Consider the following 20,780-nt stretch of genomic DNA (forward strand, 5'->3'; position numbering starts at 1 on the left):
CAGAGTCTCCTCAGAGTGAGAGATCTCCTATATCCTCTACTGAGCTAGAAATAGTAGATGATCCAAAGTAGTGAGACATCATCGAGCGATGGATCTAAAGAAGGGTCCACTACAAAGGACATTTATCACATAACATTGCATGAGTTGATAGAGCCTCAAGATTGAATAAGAGACACGAACATTATTGATTTGGACCTTGGCACGCCTGATGATTCGTGGCCAATCAAATTGAGTTCCATGCTCAGTTCGAATGAGAGAAAGGACTATGTGTCCTTAATTCAAGAATTCTGCGATATTTTTGCATGTAGTTATGATGAACTTAGGGGCATTTCCCCCAATCTAGTGGTGCATACTATTCCTATAAAGGAAGAAACCCACCCTATACATTAGAAAGTAAGGCGTATGACTTTTGAACTAAGGGACGGGTTGTTTGAGGAGCTTCAAAAGTTGCGAAAAGTGGGTTTGATCTTCCCTGTTCAACATACTGAATGGTGTTCAACACCGGTTGACATTAGAAAGAAGAAAAATAATCAAATCCAGCTTTGTATAGATTTTAGAGAGCTAAATAAGAAAACAGTTAAGGACTACTACCCGCTGCCCTTTATTGACCAAATATTGGATCAATTAGTGGGTAGGGAAGTATATTCGTTCATGGACTACTTTGCAGGGTATAACCAAATGGCGATCGTAGAAGAAAACAAGCTTAAAATGGCATTTATTACTGTGTTAGGTACCTTTGCATACCATTTGATGGCATTTGATTTGTGTAATGCACCGGGTTCGTGGCAAAGAACAGCCAACAAGACCTTTGGTGACAGCTCCCTAGAGGAGTTAAAGGTATTTATCGATGATCTCGAGGCAGCCACTGTAAGAGAAAGGCAGTTGACTATTTCATGGGAATTTTTCGAGCGTTACAGACAATTCTGCATAGCTCTGAACCCACGGAAGGTCGTCTTTGGAGTGCCTTATGGGCTATTGTTAGGAAATGTGGTTAGTTCAGCAGGGATTGTGACTGACCCTGAAAAGATCAAGGTCATAGTCGCCATGAGTCCACCGTGTACTCCAAAAGAAGTGCATAGCTTTCTATCATCACTAGGATATTATCAAAGGTTTATAAATGCCCTGGCAGAAAGAACATTGCCATTGATGAACCTATTGTCCTTTAATAACTATCAGTTTGCATGGAGTGAGGCTTGCAAAATATCTTTTGACGATGTGAAGCAGGAGCTTGCCAAAGCACCTATTTTAAAAGCACCTAAAAGAGGTGAGATGTTCTATATATTTTCAGCAACTACCATGTATAGTATCAGCTGCTGCTTATCCCAAATCTGGGAGGAAAAGTAGTACTATCCGATAGCTTTTTCTAGTTGGAAGTTGGGAGTATCTTAAATTAACTACACATACATGGAGAAGTTATTCCTTGCGATGGTATTTGCGACCAAAAAGTTTAAGCACTACATTCTTTATGAGAAGGTGGTTTTTTATATGAAGCGGAAGGGCTTCGATTTTTGTTGAATAAGTTATAGCCACCTGATCGTTTAGCAAAGTGTTTAATCACTTTGCAGGAATTTGATTACGAGATTAAGAGCAAGCCACCAAAGCTACAAGGCATTGTAGAATGCCTTGTGGATTTCGGGGAGCCAAAAGAGGTCTTGGCTAAAGGAAGTGACATGGAAACTTTGTTCAAGATTGATATGACATCTATTCCCTCCTGGTATGCTGCTCATCTGCCGTTTTGGTTCTCCAAGGGAAATAGTATCGGACCATGGAACCCATTTTTTGAACAAAGTAATTTAAAGCCTGAATGAAGAATGGAAAATCAAGCATAAGACGACCCCCTATAATCCACAAGCAAATAGACAAGTTGAAAGTACCAATAAGCAGCTTGCGGGTATTCTGTCCAAAATAGTCTCCGAAAAGAAGCGGGACTAGGATACAAAATTATATGTGGCGGTATGGGCGTATAATATGACGTTAAAACAAGATACTTGCTACACCCCATTTAAATTAGTTTATAGGGAGGAGTGTGTCTTGCCCTTAGAAATTGAATTTCCAACGATTAGATTCGCAATCAATCATTCTTTGGGTGATGAAGATGCCCTATTTGAGTGTTTTACGACTATATCCCACTTGGATAAACTTAAATTGCAGATTTTGTTGCATCAAGAAGTGGCTAAACGTTGGTTGAAACAATTGCATGACCTTAAAGCGAAGAAATACACCTTTAACAAGGGGCATTTAGTTCTATATTACGATGCGTGTAGAGAATTATTTCTAGGAAAGCTAGAGCCCAAATGGGAAGGTCCTTATAGGATTGTCAGGATCGGGAAGGATAAATCCACAACATTATTGGCAGATCTTGAGGGTGTGGAGTTTAAGAATAAGGTTAATCTTAATAAGATTAAACCTTATTATTTCTCTTGATGGGTCCATTGATCCCTTATTTGGAGCACCCATATCTTGAGCAAAGATATCATCAAGGGAAGCTTATCCGATGGAGCAAAGGATACAAAGTGATTGAGCAAGAAGACAATACCTTTGTGTGGGAAATCAAGGTATTTTGTCATCACTGTTTGCACATTTTGACAAGCATCCCTGTTGAGTTTAATGACAAAGGCGGAATGGAGCCGTTCGTTCATCCTCTAAATATGTTAAACTTTGACTACCATAATTACGAATAGAGGAGTTCCTGATGGCAGGCTATGTAAACCCAGTGTGGATGTACATGTTATACTTTGATGGAGCATCCAGGGGCCCTACTAAAAAAGGGAGTGTTGAACTAGTTATCCAAGATCCCCGACGTAGAGTTACAATGAAATTAGCTGCTTATCTTGGGGTAGGATTCACTAACAACATGGTAGAGTATAAAGCATTGATTGTGGAACTAAATATTACCAAGAAAGGTGGTATTCACCAGTTATTAGTAAAAGGGGATTCCCATCTAATTTTAAATCAACTAAATGGGACATATACAGTTCAGAATCGTATCCTTCGTATGTATCATCAAATTGCTATAACCCTACTGGATGAATTTGGGAGTATATCTCTTCAGTTGATCCCACATTATTGGAATCAGTTTGCAGATTCATTAGCCAATTTTTCTTATGAAGAGGACCTCTTCTTCAACTGTGGTCCTAGTCCAGATGTGGCTCTTGATAATGAGATAAGACTTGGTTGCTTGTGGGGAATGTTATCAGACCATGCCCTATATGGCATGCGATGGTTGATATGGGTAATGCAAAGAGTAGCCGAGACCCATCTAACACTATTATCTTGGACCCATAGGTTGATTAGATGACATGTTATGCATATGCCTCTTGCTATATATGCAGGAGGTATGGGTCACAACTTGATGCATTTAGTTTAGGGCTAAGGGCCCTAAATTTTTCCTTGGAATGGAGAGTATTTTTGTATATTCACCTTCTTTCAAGGAGGGATCTATATGAGGTGGTTTGTTTGATTTCTTTAGGCCAAGAGGGCCAGTTTCTTTAAGGATTTAATGATTGATTTCCTTAGGCCAAGAGGGGTAGTCAGTTTTTGTTGTGTCATATTTGATTTCTTTAGGCCAAGAGGGCCAGTTAGTTTGCAGTACAAATGTGCTATTTCTTTAGACCAAGAGGGTCCTATGTCTGTGTGGTGCATGTACGTTTAATAGTTTGTTGTTTTATTGATTGCATCATACAGGTTAATGAAGTGCCTGGAGGGAGTTTTTGTTGTGAAGGAGCTTCTTGTGGCCATTCCAGGTGGTTTCGTCCCCTTTTCAAGTCTTTTCCCTTAAGCAATTAATGATACATATGTTTGTGAGGGTTACTTTCTTTTGTTTGTTGGGGATCGACAATCAAGGCATGAAGTCCCAGGTTTAGGTTATGTATGTCTGGAGGAGGTCTGAGCAGTCATTGCCTCCTGCAAAGGCATTGTCAGGCACTGAAAGACTTTTTTTAGATGGGAGTTCTAGTGACCCTGTTTTGCTGACCTGCTAGGCGGCTATTCTAGGAGTTCCTATTAGTGCGAGGCAGTTAGAGAAGAGTGCTAAAAAATAACCAACAGGAAAACCCTTAAATATTTGAAAGAAAATTTATGAACATATAGAGGTGTGTAAAAAGGGATTCTAACCCCTATGAAAATAGAGAAGAAAGAAAAATCTTTGAGCGGTTGTTTATCACCTTGCGAAGGCCTGGTAGGTTCCTAGGGACGAGTTAGACCCGATGCCAATGCCTTGTCTTCCTAGGGGTGGCAACTGGCTAAAAAGCAAAGAATAAAAGAAGGTTGGAGCGAAAATAAAAGTGAGAGCTAGAAAATGATTAAGTGTCACCTTGTGAGGGCTTCGTAGGTTCTTGGGTACCAAGACAGGACCTGATGCTGATACCATATTCTCCTTCGGTCATTACGCTCAGCTCCCTCCTTTTTACATGCCTGAGTATGGAAAATTAGAAGTTACAGGACCACTGTGCTAAAAGATAATGTTTGTTGATCAGGCTATAGGAGTCCTTGCCTAGTGGGAGTTCCTAGTTGAGTTGTCCTTACTTAGGTAGGTAGTTCAGACCACCACTTTAGGATGACCTCTTTGCTAGTTCTTTTTAGCTTGGTTGTGTTAGAATAGCAAGTTAGTGACTAGCTTTAGGATTTTTATCAGATTATGCTAGGCCTACTCCTTGTGGATTTCATGCCTTGGTTTTGTCAGGGGGGAGGGTGAAAGATGTGATGTGTTTTGTTGTGTATCTATTTTGTATCAGCTTGATACTTCCTTCGGTTGTTTTTGTGCAGATCTGTTTGTGGGATTCGATGGGTTGAGTCGCCCTATCCTATGGTCGCCAATGACAAATGATTTTTGATGTCAGGAAGTGCTTAAAAATAGCCAAAAATTTCAAATTTCAGGGGAAAAATAGACTTCTCGAAGGCGGCGGTTGCAATCAGTGCGATTTTAAGCGGCAATGCTTGAAAAGTGCTTAAAAGAGCCACTAGACGACAATTGGTGAATTTTCATAATCTTTTGGCGTATCAAACGAGACCTTGGGAGATGCCAGGTAGTGGGGGACTTCAAGATGGACACCCATGATTTTTCAGACTGCGAATTGGATATCGGAGAAGGAAGAGGGAGTGCCCGGAAGGCCAAGACCTAAGGTCAAGTGAGAATGGAATTTAAAAGTCCCAAAGCTTATGCCTTTTGGGGGCTCCCTTTAGGGCCCCCAACAAAAAACGAATTTTCTGGGGGGGCATCCATTTTTTTTCGGCGGCAGAGATGGAGGCGCCATTATACCACGATTGATGGAGAGGGGGCTATGGTGGTTCAAAACAACCCCCCAACATATTTGATGGTTGATCTACATCCTATCTTCGCTCCTCATTCCTGTCTCCACGCGTGGAATGGTTGCCCAGATGACCTGATCAAAATTCAATCTTTCTCTCTCCTACCTCTCTCTCCCCTTAAGGGGTAGTTCATGCCCATGAAGAGGATTGAAGATCCATTGAAGACCGCTTGTCCAGCATGGTACAAAATCATTCCCGGATTGGTGGAGGGCTGGAGTATGTTGTTTGAAGGTTGATTAAGCATTGAATGAGGGCTCATTTTCAGTCCCGCATCATATTTTAAAACCCAAAAGAAGGAAAAAACCCGGTAATTCTATTTTACAAAAGAAAATTGCTTATTTTTGACATTTGATGGAGTTAATGTTGTTCTTATGGAGTGAAAATTGGTAGGAATGTTGATTACTATTTGTTCTATGCTTCCATGATAAAAAAATCAGAAAAAATAAAGTTGAAATGCTGGAAATAATTTTTACAAACCCGTAAAACATGGTTTTTATGATAAAAATGGGATTTTTGGTGTTTTCGGGTGAAATAAATCAATACACATGGGACAAAATGCCAATAAAATCTATATTTCTATTGTGCTAAGAATCAAGAGCCATAGGTCTAAAAATATATCATTATTTTTATTGGAAAAAATAGAGAAAAATGAGAGAAATTTAGAAATATGCCTTAGAAAAATATGAAAAAATACAATAAGTGGTTGTGGACGTATGGTGGGGCAAAGCATGAGGTTTGGACTCTGTTTTCCCTATCTTTTTGTTATAGTGTGTGATTTATTGCTCTTTATATACTAAATCATGACGAAACAACCTCTATACACCTATGCAACGAAGCAAAACTTAAACAGTGAGGGGGAGTAGGATTTTGTGCAACAAATTGGGGGCTGAAATAATACAAATTTTGATTGTTTTTATATGCATAGTATTTAGGAAGCGGTTTATTTGGAAATTAGGGATTTAGTAGCACAAGGTTTGCCTTGGTGCTAGATTCTTGCAACAAAGCATATGCGTATTAGTTGGAATTCATGGAAAGAATGGTTTCGCACTAGCACATAGACTGATTTTGAAACATAATTGTTTGTGCACAATGAGACATCCACTATTGCATTAATCATGCATGTGGTATCAACTCCTGGAATTGACCCATGCTTGAGAGGGTGAGATTCCCCTTGCCGTAGGTTAGCCGTTCATTGTTTGGAGAAATTTATTAGTGAGAAAACATGGTATCTCCTAGATCTCGCTGACAAAGAGAGGAGTCTTGTTAGAATGTGTTTATATGTAAATGTGACGCATCTTGGGGCTAATCCCTGAGGTGTAGGAGAGTTGCAGTGGAACCACAGCCATTAGCCGGAGGTGCTTCCTTATCTGTGTGATACGTGGCACTTATTGCCAATATGTGTGGGATACTCCCTTTGAGGGGTTTTGGGGAAGGTACCGTTGGACTCTTATCCAGCTACAAATGCAATATTAGAAGTATCTAGTGTGCATTTAGTTATTACAGATGCTCCTAGACCACGAGGCCATGTGTGTGTGGTGGGGTTGTTTGTTGTGCATGAGGTCCAGCTAGTGCCATAGCCAGTACCGGCCCATTTTAGGTCCCATCAACTTGTGCTAAAGAGGTATATTGGTATAATTTTGGTGGATAATTTGAACTCTTCCAACACAAAAAAAAACAACATTTAGTAAGAAACTAGTGATGATGAATGAAATGGATGAAGATGAACTTGTGCTAAAGAAGGCGAAAAGCTCAAATGGAAGGAGAAACCAAATATTAGAAAGCCAACTAAACTTGTATTTAAATCTTTGTACATTTACACTATAATTACATTGTCTTTGTATGTTTGTACTTTAATTTGTAACCCACATGTAATGAAAATTTTGGATCTCGCTCATGTGAATTTTCTACAATGCTTATTTGAGTGTCAATTGAACAATACCTTAGGTAATAAAGTTTGTGAGAAAGAATAAATTCAAAATTATTTATATATTCACAGTTCAAAACTCAAAATGCTAGGAGGAAAACACTTCATGCAAGAGTGTCAAGAATCGTGCGGTGGGGGGACTTGCTTTATCTGATGTGCCAAAAACACACCACACACATAAGAGAAACTCACTTAAGAATACAAGAAGAGAGATGGAGACCAAAAGTTTTCTTGTTGGTTTCTTCTTCTTCTTCCACACACAATATAATGTACACAAAGTATAGATAAGATACAACATAAAGGAAAGTGGCTTGCTAAGTCAAACAATGCATAACTGACTATACTAATCGATTGGCGCTATAACTATGCCAGTTGTACAGGTAGGTGTAACAAATTAAATATAATAACTGTGATAAGTTAGTGGCCATGTGATGATCATATGACCACTAATATGCTAAGTGTATACATGTGTGAACCCATCTAGCCAGGCAGTCGATCATCAATGTTTTCATGTGTTGAGCTTGCCATCTCAACACTCCCCCTAAATCTCAATTGTATCTTTGCAAATATAAGTAAGCTTCAAAATTTTTGAAGTTTCTTTGCACCCAATGCCTTTTTGAAAATATCAACTATCTCATCTTGTGTGCTGACATATACCAAGTCATCCTCTCTGGTAAATACCTTCTCTCTCACAAAATAGTAGTGCACTTCAATGTGTTTTGTCCTGGCATGGAACATTGGGTTTCTTAGCTAGCTGTATGCTACTCATGTTGTAACAGTAAATGACAACTAGACTATCTCCCTACACATCCAAATCACCCAATAACTTTTGCAATCATACCATCTCACATGTTGCCATAGGTACACCTCTATACTTAGCCTTCTATATTTAATAAAGTAATTGCAGGTTACTTTTTGCTACTCCATGTAATTGTTGCACTACCAAGTAAAATATGAATTTTTTGATAGATCTTCTATCCACCAACCCAATCTACATCTATGTTTCTAAATACTTGTACATCCTTACCTGCCTCATAAAAAGGTCCATAATGTAAAGTGGACTTCACATACCTCAATCTGCGTCTAATTTCATCCAAATGGAGCTTTCTAGGCATCTACATAGCTCAACATAGCTCAAGTCTGGCATTGTGATAGTCATGTAAATTAGACTCCCTACTATCCTCATGAATAGATTAAGGTATTCTATCTCATCCCTCAACTTCACATTTTGCTCCAATGGTACTGAAAGAGGCTTACATGCTGTCACAGCATACTTGGATAACAAATCCAAGACATACTACCTTTGGGATAGCCATATATCATCATCACATCATCTGATCACCTCAATACCAAGAAAGTATCTCAATTCACCCAAATCCTTCATCTCAAACTTCTTGTTCGTCACCTCTAATAATCAAGTCATCCACATAGATGACTATGATGACCAAACTTACATCTCCCTTTCTCACATAAAGTGAGTGATCAGTATCAAAAATATAAAAGCCAACATTGACAAGATACTCTCGGATATTGTCAAACCATGCTCTAGGTGCTTGCTTCAGCCCATAGAGCACCTTCTTTAACCTGCACACATATGTGTGATACTCTAAATTCTCATAATCTGTTGGTTGCTCTATATACATCTCTTCTTACAATTCACCATGCAAGAAGGCATTCTTGATATCCATTTGCTACAAACTCCAACTTTTGGCTACTGCCAAAGCAATCACTCATCTAACAATTGCCATCCTAGCAACATGAGTGAATGTCTCTTCATAATCTATACTATATGTTTGAGCATAGCCTTTTGCAATCAACCTAGCCTTATACCTACTAACCAAACCATCTGCATTATGCTTGATTTTGTAAACCTGCTTATTTACAACTAATAGATTTCTTGCCCTTAGGCAAGGGTACCAAATCCCAAGTATTATTGGCTTCTAATGTAACCATCTCATCCTCCATTGCTGCATTTCAATGAGCATGACCAACAACATTCTCAAAACAAGTGGGCTCAACATTCTCAACTACCTTCACCATATAAGCATAATGGTGAACTGCATAATCTTCAAAACCAAATCTTTTAATTGTCGAAATCAGCGGGATCTAGGACATGGCAGTGAGCTATGGTGGATGGAAGAAGAAGAATGAACTCATGATGATAGAGACAAAGACACTGTTTGTTACACAAGTGAATTAGGTTCCAAGATTGAGACTTGGACTCATAAACACAATCTTGTGTATGATTGACAATGACAAGACACTTAATTGAAAGTACAAAGCATCATGACATTGTATTCATTCTACATGAAAAGTGGTAGTCAAGTACAATGCTTTATAGTTGTTGGATGGGTAGCAATCTTCCCTCTTTGTGCATGTGGGATTACTACAGCCTGCATGTCCTAAGCCCAGACTGCCTCATACAAAGAGGCTACATTAGGTGTGATTGCAAATATCTCAACACCCCTCCTCAATCACAACCAGAAAGTACAAAGTGTGTAGAGGCTCTAGTGAAAGTAACACCTGCAAAGTGTGGGCACACCATAAACATGGAAAAACACCAGAGGCTGTCACAGAAAAGGCTAAATGTGGGTACCACAAACATGATGGTCATCCAGAGGCTGTAGCAGGGGCCTTACAGAGGCTGTAGTACAAGGCTACATGAGGAGCTTTACAAGCTTATGATAAAGGCATTTGGGCTAGACATTACAAGGCTAAAGAAGTCAGTAAAAAATTGGATCAAGGACTGGCGGGCCCTTGCAATTTTCAACATTACTTTTGACATAGATATTCGATTCATTATAGGTCTTCTTGTCGGAGTAGTCCAACTTGCCCTTTTTGATCATGTACTTGCTGTTCACTTTGCTTGCCGCTTCATTTTCATGGACTTTGCTTGCATTACTCATTTGGTTCTTGTCTTTATGGTCCCCCTCAAGCAAAGGTACAATCTTTCAGACAGCGGAAATGTCTTCAAACTTTTGCACTTTCATGTCTTCAAGGTCTTCAAATGGATGCATTGATGGCATTTGGATATAGGTAGCTCCATATCTTCTTGTAGGTAGAGTAACATCTTCTACATCGTACAAGTGAGTAATAAGAGTAGTTGTGTCACCCTTGATAGCATGTGTCCATATGAAAAACTTCATTTTGGTCATTCAGTATTAGCTTCAAATCAGAGATAAATCAGTAGTGAGTTGATTCTTGAATGTGTTAAAGAGAAAAAGTGCCAAGAAGCACTGAATTAGTATCAAGAGATACTATGGTTTGAAAATGATGATTCTTGAAGCTTGTTGTTGCTTTGCTTGATGAACCGGTTGCTTGACTCCCCTCCTTGTTGGTGTGATGGACAAATCTTGCAGGTAAAACACTTGAATCCTTGCTTGAAACTTAGTTGACCTTAGATCAGAGTGGCAAAATTTCAATGGAGTGAGAAGAGTGAGATGGAAGAGGAGCTTGAGCTTGATGTTGAATGCTTGGTCTTCCAATCTTCAAAAATATAAAAGATCTCCAAGAACTTCCCCTCCTTGATGTGTGGCATTGACTAAATCAGTGAATCTGGATGTCAATAGGGTGATCCAAGTAGTAGGAGTGAGAAAAAAGAAGTGTTTTATGAGCTTGAAGCTCAAAGGCTATGGAGTCCCTATTTAGGGTTCTAATAGATGACTGTTAAACTAGCTCATGTAGACGATCAAAGCAGCAATTCAAGCCAATACTTAGTGGGGAGAGAGCTTATGAGCCATCCTTGAATTGCCCTATGGTCGCAGAGAAGATCGCGGCCTGTGTGCGTAGAGATAGCAGTACGACCTGATACATGCATAGAATTTCTAGCGAGCTCAAATTCATGCAATACTGGGCTCAATGATGAGTAATGTTGGACTGTGATGTACAAGGGAGGTTTGTCATGAGTAGAGGAATGTTTCTCTAGAAGGAATCGTGGGCTGAAATGGCTTGTAGTGTGAGATCCAAGGGCCCAATCAGAGCTATGTGCTGTTTGGCTATGGTTGCCACAAGCTTGACTGAAGATGAAGTTGAGAAAAAGAAGTCATGCACTGACACTAAGCTGGATGTGAGCTGGATAGAGTTGAGAGGAATCAAGAGAGGCTGGGGAAGCAATGCCATGCCCGACTGGGCTCTGATACCATGACGAAATGAGCGGGATCTAGGACATGGTAGTGAGCTATGGTGGATGGAAGAAGAAGAATGAACTCATGATGATAGAGACAAAGACACTGTTTGTTACACAAGTGAATTAGGTTCCAAGATTGAGACTTGGACTCATAAACACAATCTTGCGTATGACTGACAATGACAAACACTTAATTGAAAGTACAAAGCATCATGCCATTGTATTCATTCTACATGAAAAGTGGTTGTCAAGTATAATGCTTTATAGTTGTTGGATGGGTAGCAATCTTCCCTCTTTGTGCATGTGGGATTACTATAGCCTACATGTCCTAAGCCGAGACTGCCTCATACAAAGAGGCTACATTAGGTGTGATTGCAAATATCTCAACATTAATAGGGTATCTAACCCTGCTAGACCTGCATACCACTAGATCACTGAGTGGAGCCTTTACATTACTATGTGCTCTCTATACATGTGAAGGAATACCAAGCTCATCATCCAAACTCTTTGAACCACTAGAATCTCCATAAAATCTCAAATGACTATTAGATGCATCATTATCATCCAACACTTTCTTCTTTTCTTTGTCTTTACCTGCAACACTTGTAGATCCATTTGAAGATGTGGGGCTAGTCCTTAGTCTCCCAAACTGAGAGTTAACTATAGGTGTAGTACCAGATGATGCTTTTGGTTCACTAAGGCTCCATGATTATTGCTTTTCTTTTTGCACATAGCTATCATGATCATCATCATAATCTAATACATCACCAGTAGATACATACCAACTTCTCATCTCATAAAAAATAATGTCCCTGCGCACTCTAAACTCACCTGTGACAAGGTTATAACAACAATACCCTTTCTTCTCTAAAGAGTATTGAATAAAAATATATTTTTCATCCTTTGAATCAAGCTTCTTTCACAACTCATCTAGCACATGAACATATGCAATATAGTCAAACACTTTCAAGTGTTACACATCAGGCTTCTTGCTTGAAAGCATTCTTTGAGGATCATTCCATGAACTACAGTTGTGGGAGTTTTGTTCATAATATAGACAACAATATGAACAACTTCAAACCAAAAATATTTTGGCATGTTCTTTCAACCATCAATGTTGCTTGTGCAACTTCAACAATATGTCCAGTTTTTCTTTTTGCAATTCCATTTTGCTGTGGGTTATGCCTACAAGTAAACTGTCTCTTTATCCCTGAGACCTCAAGAAGCCACTAAACTCATTAGAGAGATACTCTCCCTCTCCATTTGATCTCAAGCACTTAACTTCCAAGCCTATTTCTATTTTAATAACAACCTTGAAATATTTGAAGTGCTCAAATACATCACTCTTTTCCTTCATGGAATATACCCATAGCTTTCTTGAACAATCCTCAATAAATGTGACAAAGTATTTGCTGCCACCAAGAGATACATTTCATGTAGATCCCAAACATCTATATGCACAACATCAAGTATATTTCTTCTCACATCTCTATCATGAAAAAAGGGTTGTCTTGCTTGCTTGCCAAATAGGTATGCTTTATACACTTTATGAATTTTTGCAACTCTAAAAGCAGGAAACCTTGTAACTAATTCTTTGGATTGCATTAATTTTAGTCTTTCCAAATTTTCATATCCAATACATTTATGCTATATTTCAATGTCTGCAAAGCCACTCGTTTTCCTTTAGCATACATAGCAATATTCATTATAGGAATTCTAGCATCTAAAGTGAACATGTGGCCAACTCTACTTCCTTTTGTGACCAACCCACACTTATCATTAAAGTCTTCTAGATAAAAACCTTTTGCATTAAATTGAACCTACAACCCTTTCTCTATCATTTGGCCAACAAAAACACTAAATTCTTTATGATTGATGGCACATGTAATACATTTAACAGACTCCTTGTCTAGCCATCATGCAAGGATAAGGGAACCTTTCCAATGTGTAAAATTGGATGTCATGAATCATCACTTGTTTGCACATAACCTGGATTTGGTAAGTCCTACATCTCTCCAAACCATTTAATATGACTGGTCATATGATTAGATGCACCTGAATTGACATAACATACATCATCACGTGTCCTCTTTCATGTAACAACATTTATCATATGTTGTGTAATAAACAAACACTCATTTTTTTCTTCATCCTTTCCTAAAGACGATGCATAGTTTCCTTGCTACAATTCACCATCGTGGATATTATCCTTCTTAGCATAACAATGGATTGGAATATGATCCATTTTTCCATAATAATTGGTAATAATAGCAGAATTTCTAAAACCTCTAATTTTCCATCCACCTCTTCCTCTAGAGCTTACCTTGCCTCTAAAGTTTCCATGGACTCTTGAAATTTGCATTTGCCAAATTTCTTATTTAACCTATTTTACTGGTTATCACTAGCACCTCCCATATCATGGCATGTCAAAGAAATGTTCCCTTCCTAAACTTGAGTAAAATACTTGGACTTGTTCACTATTTCTTTCAAACCAGTCACCTTGTATATTGATCTCTTTGGTAATCATGAGAGAGATCAACTCATCAAAATATGAAAATGGCTTCCATTCATATATAGAAGTGAAAAATGATTTCCAAGCCTTCTTATTATTAAGGCCACCCAAAGTAGATGAACCAAAGCATCATCATTAGGCATTGCATCAATCACTACTAAAGCATTTGCAATGCTCCTCACTGTGGGAGCTCTCACTCAACTGCTAAGACCCACGAACTGCTTATTGTTTTAAGCGTTCCAAGCTGAGCACTAATGGCTACCTCTCACATAGCCGACGCGCCATTCATATCTATGGGTGTAGTGAGTTTACCTCCATGCCGATTGAGTTACCTCCTCTCCCGCGCACTTTGGTAGCTCCATGATTCAAGTGCAAGCTTCAAGTAAGCTCCATCCTCAAGCTCCACGCTCCAAGCTCCATCGCCATGAGCAAGATAAGAGAAAAGAGGAGAAGATGGAGAGCTTCTCCTCCCCGGTCCCTCGCCCTCACATACTCACTCCCTCACACTCTCACACTCCCTCTCTCAAGTACAAGCTCAAGCAAGCAAGAAGAAGAAGAAGAAGATGATGATGATGAGAGCCACTTTTGGCCACACACAAGAATGAGGTTCTCATTCACTTTTCAACTTTATATACAAAACCCTAAATCCCTTTTGGGTGGTCATCCCCTTATCCCCTTTTTTACATGGCCGGCCGTGGCCTAGGTCCTTTTTCCCATTGTCCTCTTATCTTCCTAGCTTCCTTCCTATCGCCCATCTACCTTTACAAATTGCACGGGTGAGAGCCTGATGCTCCTTAAATTAAATCATGATGCGCTTGCGCTCTTTTACAAAAGTATTGACTTGCGATTTTCCTTGTGCGCATTTCTCCCTTATTTAGGACTTTTCTGTGCTTCTTGTGTTTCTAGATTTTCCTTGAGCTCCTTTGTCTTTCATTTCACTTTGCCTTGGCCTTTGTCTTCTGTTTTAGCTTTTCCAAAATTTCTACCTTGTTTATCTACCAGTTAATATTACCCCCCTCCTAGACGAGTGCCAATCCCATGGCACTCACTGTCGTAGGTAGCAGGCTTTGGCATGCACTGAAGACGTGGGTGGAAGGGACATCGGTGGTTGCCGTGGAGGAGTGTTGGTGGTGGTGTGGAGGAAGGTCATTGGGGGCATGTTGGTGCCTAGGTGGCTGGTGGTAGGGTTGTTGGAGTTGGTGGCAGGGCTGTTCTTTGTTGGGGATTACACTGATGGCTAGCACAAGTGATGGTTTGTTGGGGCTGCACATGACGATTCTTAGTGGGCTTGTAGGATGATAAAGGATAAGAATTCAGAGTTAGGTGTCGATGAAGAGCGAACGACACTTTCGTTGGAGTCTTCAATACCTGCAATTGAAAACCTCTTTTAGGTGGTCTCTCCCTAGGGGTAGTGCTAGTCTTCTCTATTGTGCACAAGACATAGTTCAATTAGTTTGGGAGACAGGTCAAACTTTAAGCAAGCTGAGAGCATTGCCCTACACTTGAGGACCCAAACTAATTGGACTTGCTTGATGAGGATGGTGTACTTTTCATGGCCATTCGTGCGGTGCTTACCACAATTGATTGCAATGGTATTAAGGCAAAGTGCAAGAGGGAATCATGCGAATGGGTCAAGGTGATAGGTCTAACCATAGGCGAGACAAGCTCCCTAGGTATGTCCTGCCCTTGATGTGCCTTGAACAATTGTGGGTGAAGCTAAAGGGCTAGGGGACTAACTTATTTAATGTCCCACACTTGCTAATACAGTTGGACAAGACTAATGTCGGTCATACATACTAGCAAGAGAATAGTATGAGCTTGATATTTTAACACTCCCCCTCAAGCTCAAATCATCTGATGAACTCCAAGTAGCTGTCTAAAACTACTAAACTTATCTTTACCCAAAGACTTGGTAAAGATATCTGCAACCTATTCATCAGTCTTCACATGCATAAGATCTACTCTCCCTGCAAGAACCATCTCTCTAATAAAATGGTAGTGTACCTCTATGTGTTTTGTCCTCGCATGGTATACTGGATTCGTTTCCAGGAGTAGACTACTCAGATTGTCACATAATAAGGTCACTGGAGCATCCACCTGAATATCCAAATCAGCCATAAGCTTGAGCAGCCATGAAATCTCACATGCTGCCAATGCAGCACCCCTGTACTCTGCCTCAGTGCTAGACAATGCAACCGTTGGTTTCTTCTTGCTGCTCTAGCTGATCATGCCACTTCCAAGGCCAAAAGCATAACCACTCATAGATCTGCGATCATATGAGCATCCTGCCCAATCCGCATCTGTGTATCCAACAAGTTTCAAGGGCTTATCTCTCATATAGAACAGCCCATAATCTACAGTGGACTTAACATATCTCATAATCTGCCTAATAGCATCCAAATGTGGCTTCCTGGGCTTCTGCATAAACTGACTTATGAGCCCAACTGCATAACTCAAATCCGGCCTAGTGATGGTCAAGTAGATCAGACTTCCAACCATCTGCCTATACATAGTTACATCTTGAATTTCAGCTCCAGTGCTAATGTCCAGCTTGACATTCTGATCAAGGGGTGTATCCAATGGTTTGCATTCAGCCATGCCATACTTCTTCAGCATTTCCATGGCATAATGTTTCTGCATCAGCCATAAATCATTTTTATCCTTGATTACCTCAATACCCAAAAAGTATTTCAATTCACCTAGATCTTTCATGTCAAATTCAGATTTCAGCATCTTCATTACATGCTGTATGCCCAATTCATCATCACCAGTGATTATCAAAACATCAACATATATGACCAGCACTACCAAGCCACTGTCTATTGAGGCAAACGCACCAACAGTCGGGACTTTGGACGGACTTCTATTCTTTCAGAAGCTGCAATTCACGTTGGCGACAATCTCTCACCTTGTCTCTCATGCTCCGCTCTAACTAACCAAGCATTCTCCTCTCCAACCCAAGGAAGCAAGAACACAAGACTAGCTCGAGTTGTAGTGAACTCAACTAACTTACCTTTCGAAGGCTCGAAGATAGTTCCACGACCACGATCAACACGATCCGATGCCGTCGCTCCTTCGCATCCACCACCAAGCACACCAACGAGTCGAAGAGCTAGTAGAGACGACGAGAAAAGCAAGAAGACGACGAAGAGCTTCACCTTCCCTCAGTCCCTCGCTCAACACACCTCTCACTCTCTCCCTCTCAGTCACTCTCAACACAATGGAAGCAAGATGATAGAATAGAAAGATTGAATGGTTGCACTAACAGAGCTTCCACAGCATGAATGTGCCAAAGGGGGTGAATACAACTGAGACCTCCCACCCTTATATAGGCATAGAATTAGGGTTAGGGTTTGCACCCCTTTTGCATTTAGGGTTAGGGTTAAGGTTTGCGCCCCTTTTGCGTTTAGGGTTTCCACAACTGTGAATTAGGGTTTGCACCCTCTTTGGGCATCCTACCCACATAGTGGGCTTTAGGCCGGTCAATCCTTGAAACATGCTTGAACCTTAGCCTAAATAGACCAAGCCTACACTATTCTAATCACAATTACATGTGCACAACCCACGCAACACATGCGGGTGCGACAAATACAACTACGGGTGATAAATACAATGTGCACGGGAGTGAGCCCCGGCTCTCACAAAATAATACAACCATGATAGTCTGATGATGTCCATGAATAAAAAGTAATACACAAGTGCCCAAAGTAATACAATGAAGCTCCACAAAATAGTAATCCACCAAAAAATAGTATCCAGCACTTGTGCTTTCTGCAGCCTTCTCAAAATACCGTTAACACTGTCGGTCTTCTTTGTAAATAGGCTGTGATCAGCCCTATCAACAGTAAAATCCAACCTCTGCAAGTAGTTACTGATCCTAGCATGCCAAGCTCTCGGAGCCTGCTTCAGCCCATACAGTGCCTTTTTCAGCTTGCATACATAATGCTGAAAATCAGGGTGAACATACCCTTCTGGCTGAACCATATAGACATCCTCTGCTAAGTCACCATTAAGAAATGCATTCTTAATGTCCATTTGCTATAATTTCCATCCTCTAGCAGCAGCCAAAGCAATCACAGTGCGTACGGTTGCCATTTTGGCAATAGGGCTGAATGTTTCCTCATAATCAAGTCCATACTGTTGGGCATAACCCTTAGCAACCAGCCTGGCTTTGTACCTTTCCACACTACTATCTGACTTGCATTTAATTTTGTAGACCCATTTGTAGCTGTTAACCCCAATATGAAGAAAGAAAAAGGAAATAAAAAAGACGCAGGGCAAAGGCGGAAAAAAGGTAGCCGGGGACTGAAGAAAGAATAGGAGAAAAGGCCAAAGGCGCAAGGGCAACCTTAAAAGTTCAAGGCAAATACAAAAGGAGAAATGCGCATTTTTAAATAAAAAGGCGCACCCTAAAATCTTGTAAAAGAGCGCCGGGTGCAAATTGTAAATGTAGATGGGCGGTGGAAAGGAAGCTAGGAAGATAGAAGGACAATGGAAAAAGGGCCTAGGCTATGGCCGGCCATGTAAAAAAGAGGAAAAGGGGATGACCGCCCAAAAGGGATTTAGGGTTTTGTATATAAAGTTGAAAAGTGAATGAGAAGCTCATTCTTTGGTGTGTGGCAAAAGGAGTCTTCTTCTTCCTCTCTTCTTCCTCTCTTCTTCTCTCTTTCTTGCTTGTGTGTGCTTTTGAGAGAGGGACTGTGAGAGTGTGAGGGAGTGAGTGTGTGTGGGAGTGAGGGATCAAGAGGGTGAAGCTCTTCACCATCTCCTCTCCTCTTCTTCTCTTCTCTTCTCTTCTCTTCTCTTCTCTTGCGCGCGTGGCTATGGGGGATGGAGCTTGGAGATGGAGGAGGCTTGAGGATGCTTGAGCTAGCATCTAGGATCGTGGAGCTACCGGAGTGCAAGAGAGAGGAGGGTACTCGATCGAGCATTAAGGTAAGCTCACTACACTCGTAGGATCAGAGGCGTGTCGGCTAGGTGAGAGATAGCCATTAGAGCTCGCTTGAAACGGTTGAAAGAATAAGCGGTCTGAGGGTCTTGGCGATTGAGCGAAAGCTCCCACATTTTGGTTCTGTGTTATCGGGACAAACGGATTCAAGTTTGAGCACTTGCATGCCTCATATCGAGCATCGAAGTAGGGTATTCATCCCCGAAATGGAGCTTGAGATAGGTAGGAGGTTGGGTGTTTTCGATCTTCAGAACAGGTAAGTATTTTGGGATACTCTGGTTGTTTGATGATTGGAAAACATGGAGAAACTAGTTCAGTGTTTTGCTTTCGATTTATGTTGTGTTTAGGGTAGATTAACAGTAGGAAGTCACACACAAAGAGACAGAGGGTTGCTGCTGTGAAGCAGGGAGACAATCGCAGAAAACAGGGGGGAAAATAGAGTAAATGCGAAGGTAACTGCGTAGGAAACGCCAGGAGAGGGATTTGTAATATTCAGGGAAGGACTAGCAGGGTATAAATCCTGGAAGGGCAAGAGAACCCCCATTTCCAACCAACGGAGAGTGAGAGAGAGAGAGAGAGAGTGAGAGCGAGCTTGGCGACGGTCCGATCGACCAGGGCACGGAGGACATTGCATTCGGCAATCCCTAGGTACACCGATCTCCCCCTCACCACTCCAATTCCATCGCTGGTAAATTTCGTGGTCAATAGTAATAGGCATCTGGAGATATTTGGGCAAATCCGTGTGCGCAAGCTCATCGGACCAGCGGACTCGGACGTCCGACCCAGTGTCCGATTCTCAGAATCGGACACTCGGACAACCGTCCAATCGGACGCTCGGACACTCGGACAACCGTCCGATCGGACGTTCGGAGACTCGGACGCTTTGACTCGGACCCACCCTGTCCGATCAGACGAATTAAGACACATCACCAATCGGACCACCTGCCCGGTTCGATTCCCAGAATCGGACCTGCCCATAATCGGACCACTAGGATCGGACACTCGGACCAGTCCACCCGATTCTAGAAATTGGACCACCCTGTCCGATCGGACCATTCGGACGAATCGGACCAGCCCAGAATCGGACCCCCTTGTCCGATTCATTGAACACTTGCCTGTCTGATTTTTGAGAATCAGGCACTCGAACTTTGAGACTGCCACTCAGCCCTGATACACCTGGTCCGATTCCCAAAATCGGACCACTGGTAAATCGGACGTCCGATTCCTAGAATCAAACCAAAACAAAAACCTGACCCATCCAGGGACACACTAGGGCACTCCCCAGCGGCCCACCCCCGCGTGAACAACAGGAAGCAGCACAAGACCCTAGAACCCGTTAGAACGGCCAGGACTGGAGTAGCAAAGCCTATTAGGCCCGAAACGAGCGAGAGTGAGTGAGACGCCGGGGAATTGCTTGCAGCACTCATGTTGAATTTCCTTACTTGAAGTATACTTAGGAAAGCTGAAAGCCTGATTGAGCACAAGTGCACGAGGAACAACACACTCACGAGTGACCATAAGTTGAGCACTGCATTCAAAAATTAAAGGAACTCACTCAGATAAATCGCTCAAAAAACCCACCAATAGGAGAAGACCCAAGGTATAGGCAAACGCGCGAAGTGCAGGGTAGAATCAAGCAAGGAGCATCAACGACAAGGATCTGTCTCACGACCGGTTAACCTGATCGAGGGCATAGCGAGGCGCAATAATTCAACCATGACAGAGGGAGGCTCAGACCATCGGTTTACCAAGGAGCTCGATGTGAGCGCATTCCCAGACGCTATACAGCAGATGGTGAGCAGTTACGATGCACATGCCCGGTACGAGCACCGTGGCAGGACGGCAGATGCAATCATTGCGGACCTAGAGGAGGAGAGAAGGCTAGCCCGCAAGGCATTGCAGGGCATAGCCGAGTATAATAGGGATCAAAAAGCCAAGAGCCTAAGGCAAAGCATGGAGCTGC

This window comes from Lygodium microphyllum, chromosome 19, assembly GCF_053477565.2.
Source record: "Lygodium microphyllum isolate KBCC chromosome 19, Lygodium_microphyllum_v1.1.10, whole genome shotgun sequence".
Taxonomy (NCBI): Eukaryota; Viridiplantae; Streptophyta; class Polypodiopsida; order Schizaeales; family Lygodiaceae; genus Lygodium; species Lygodium microphyllum.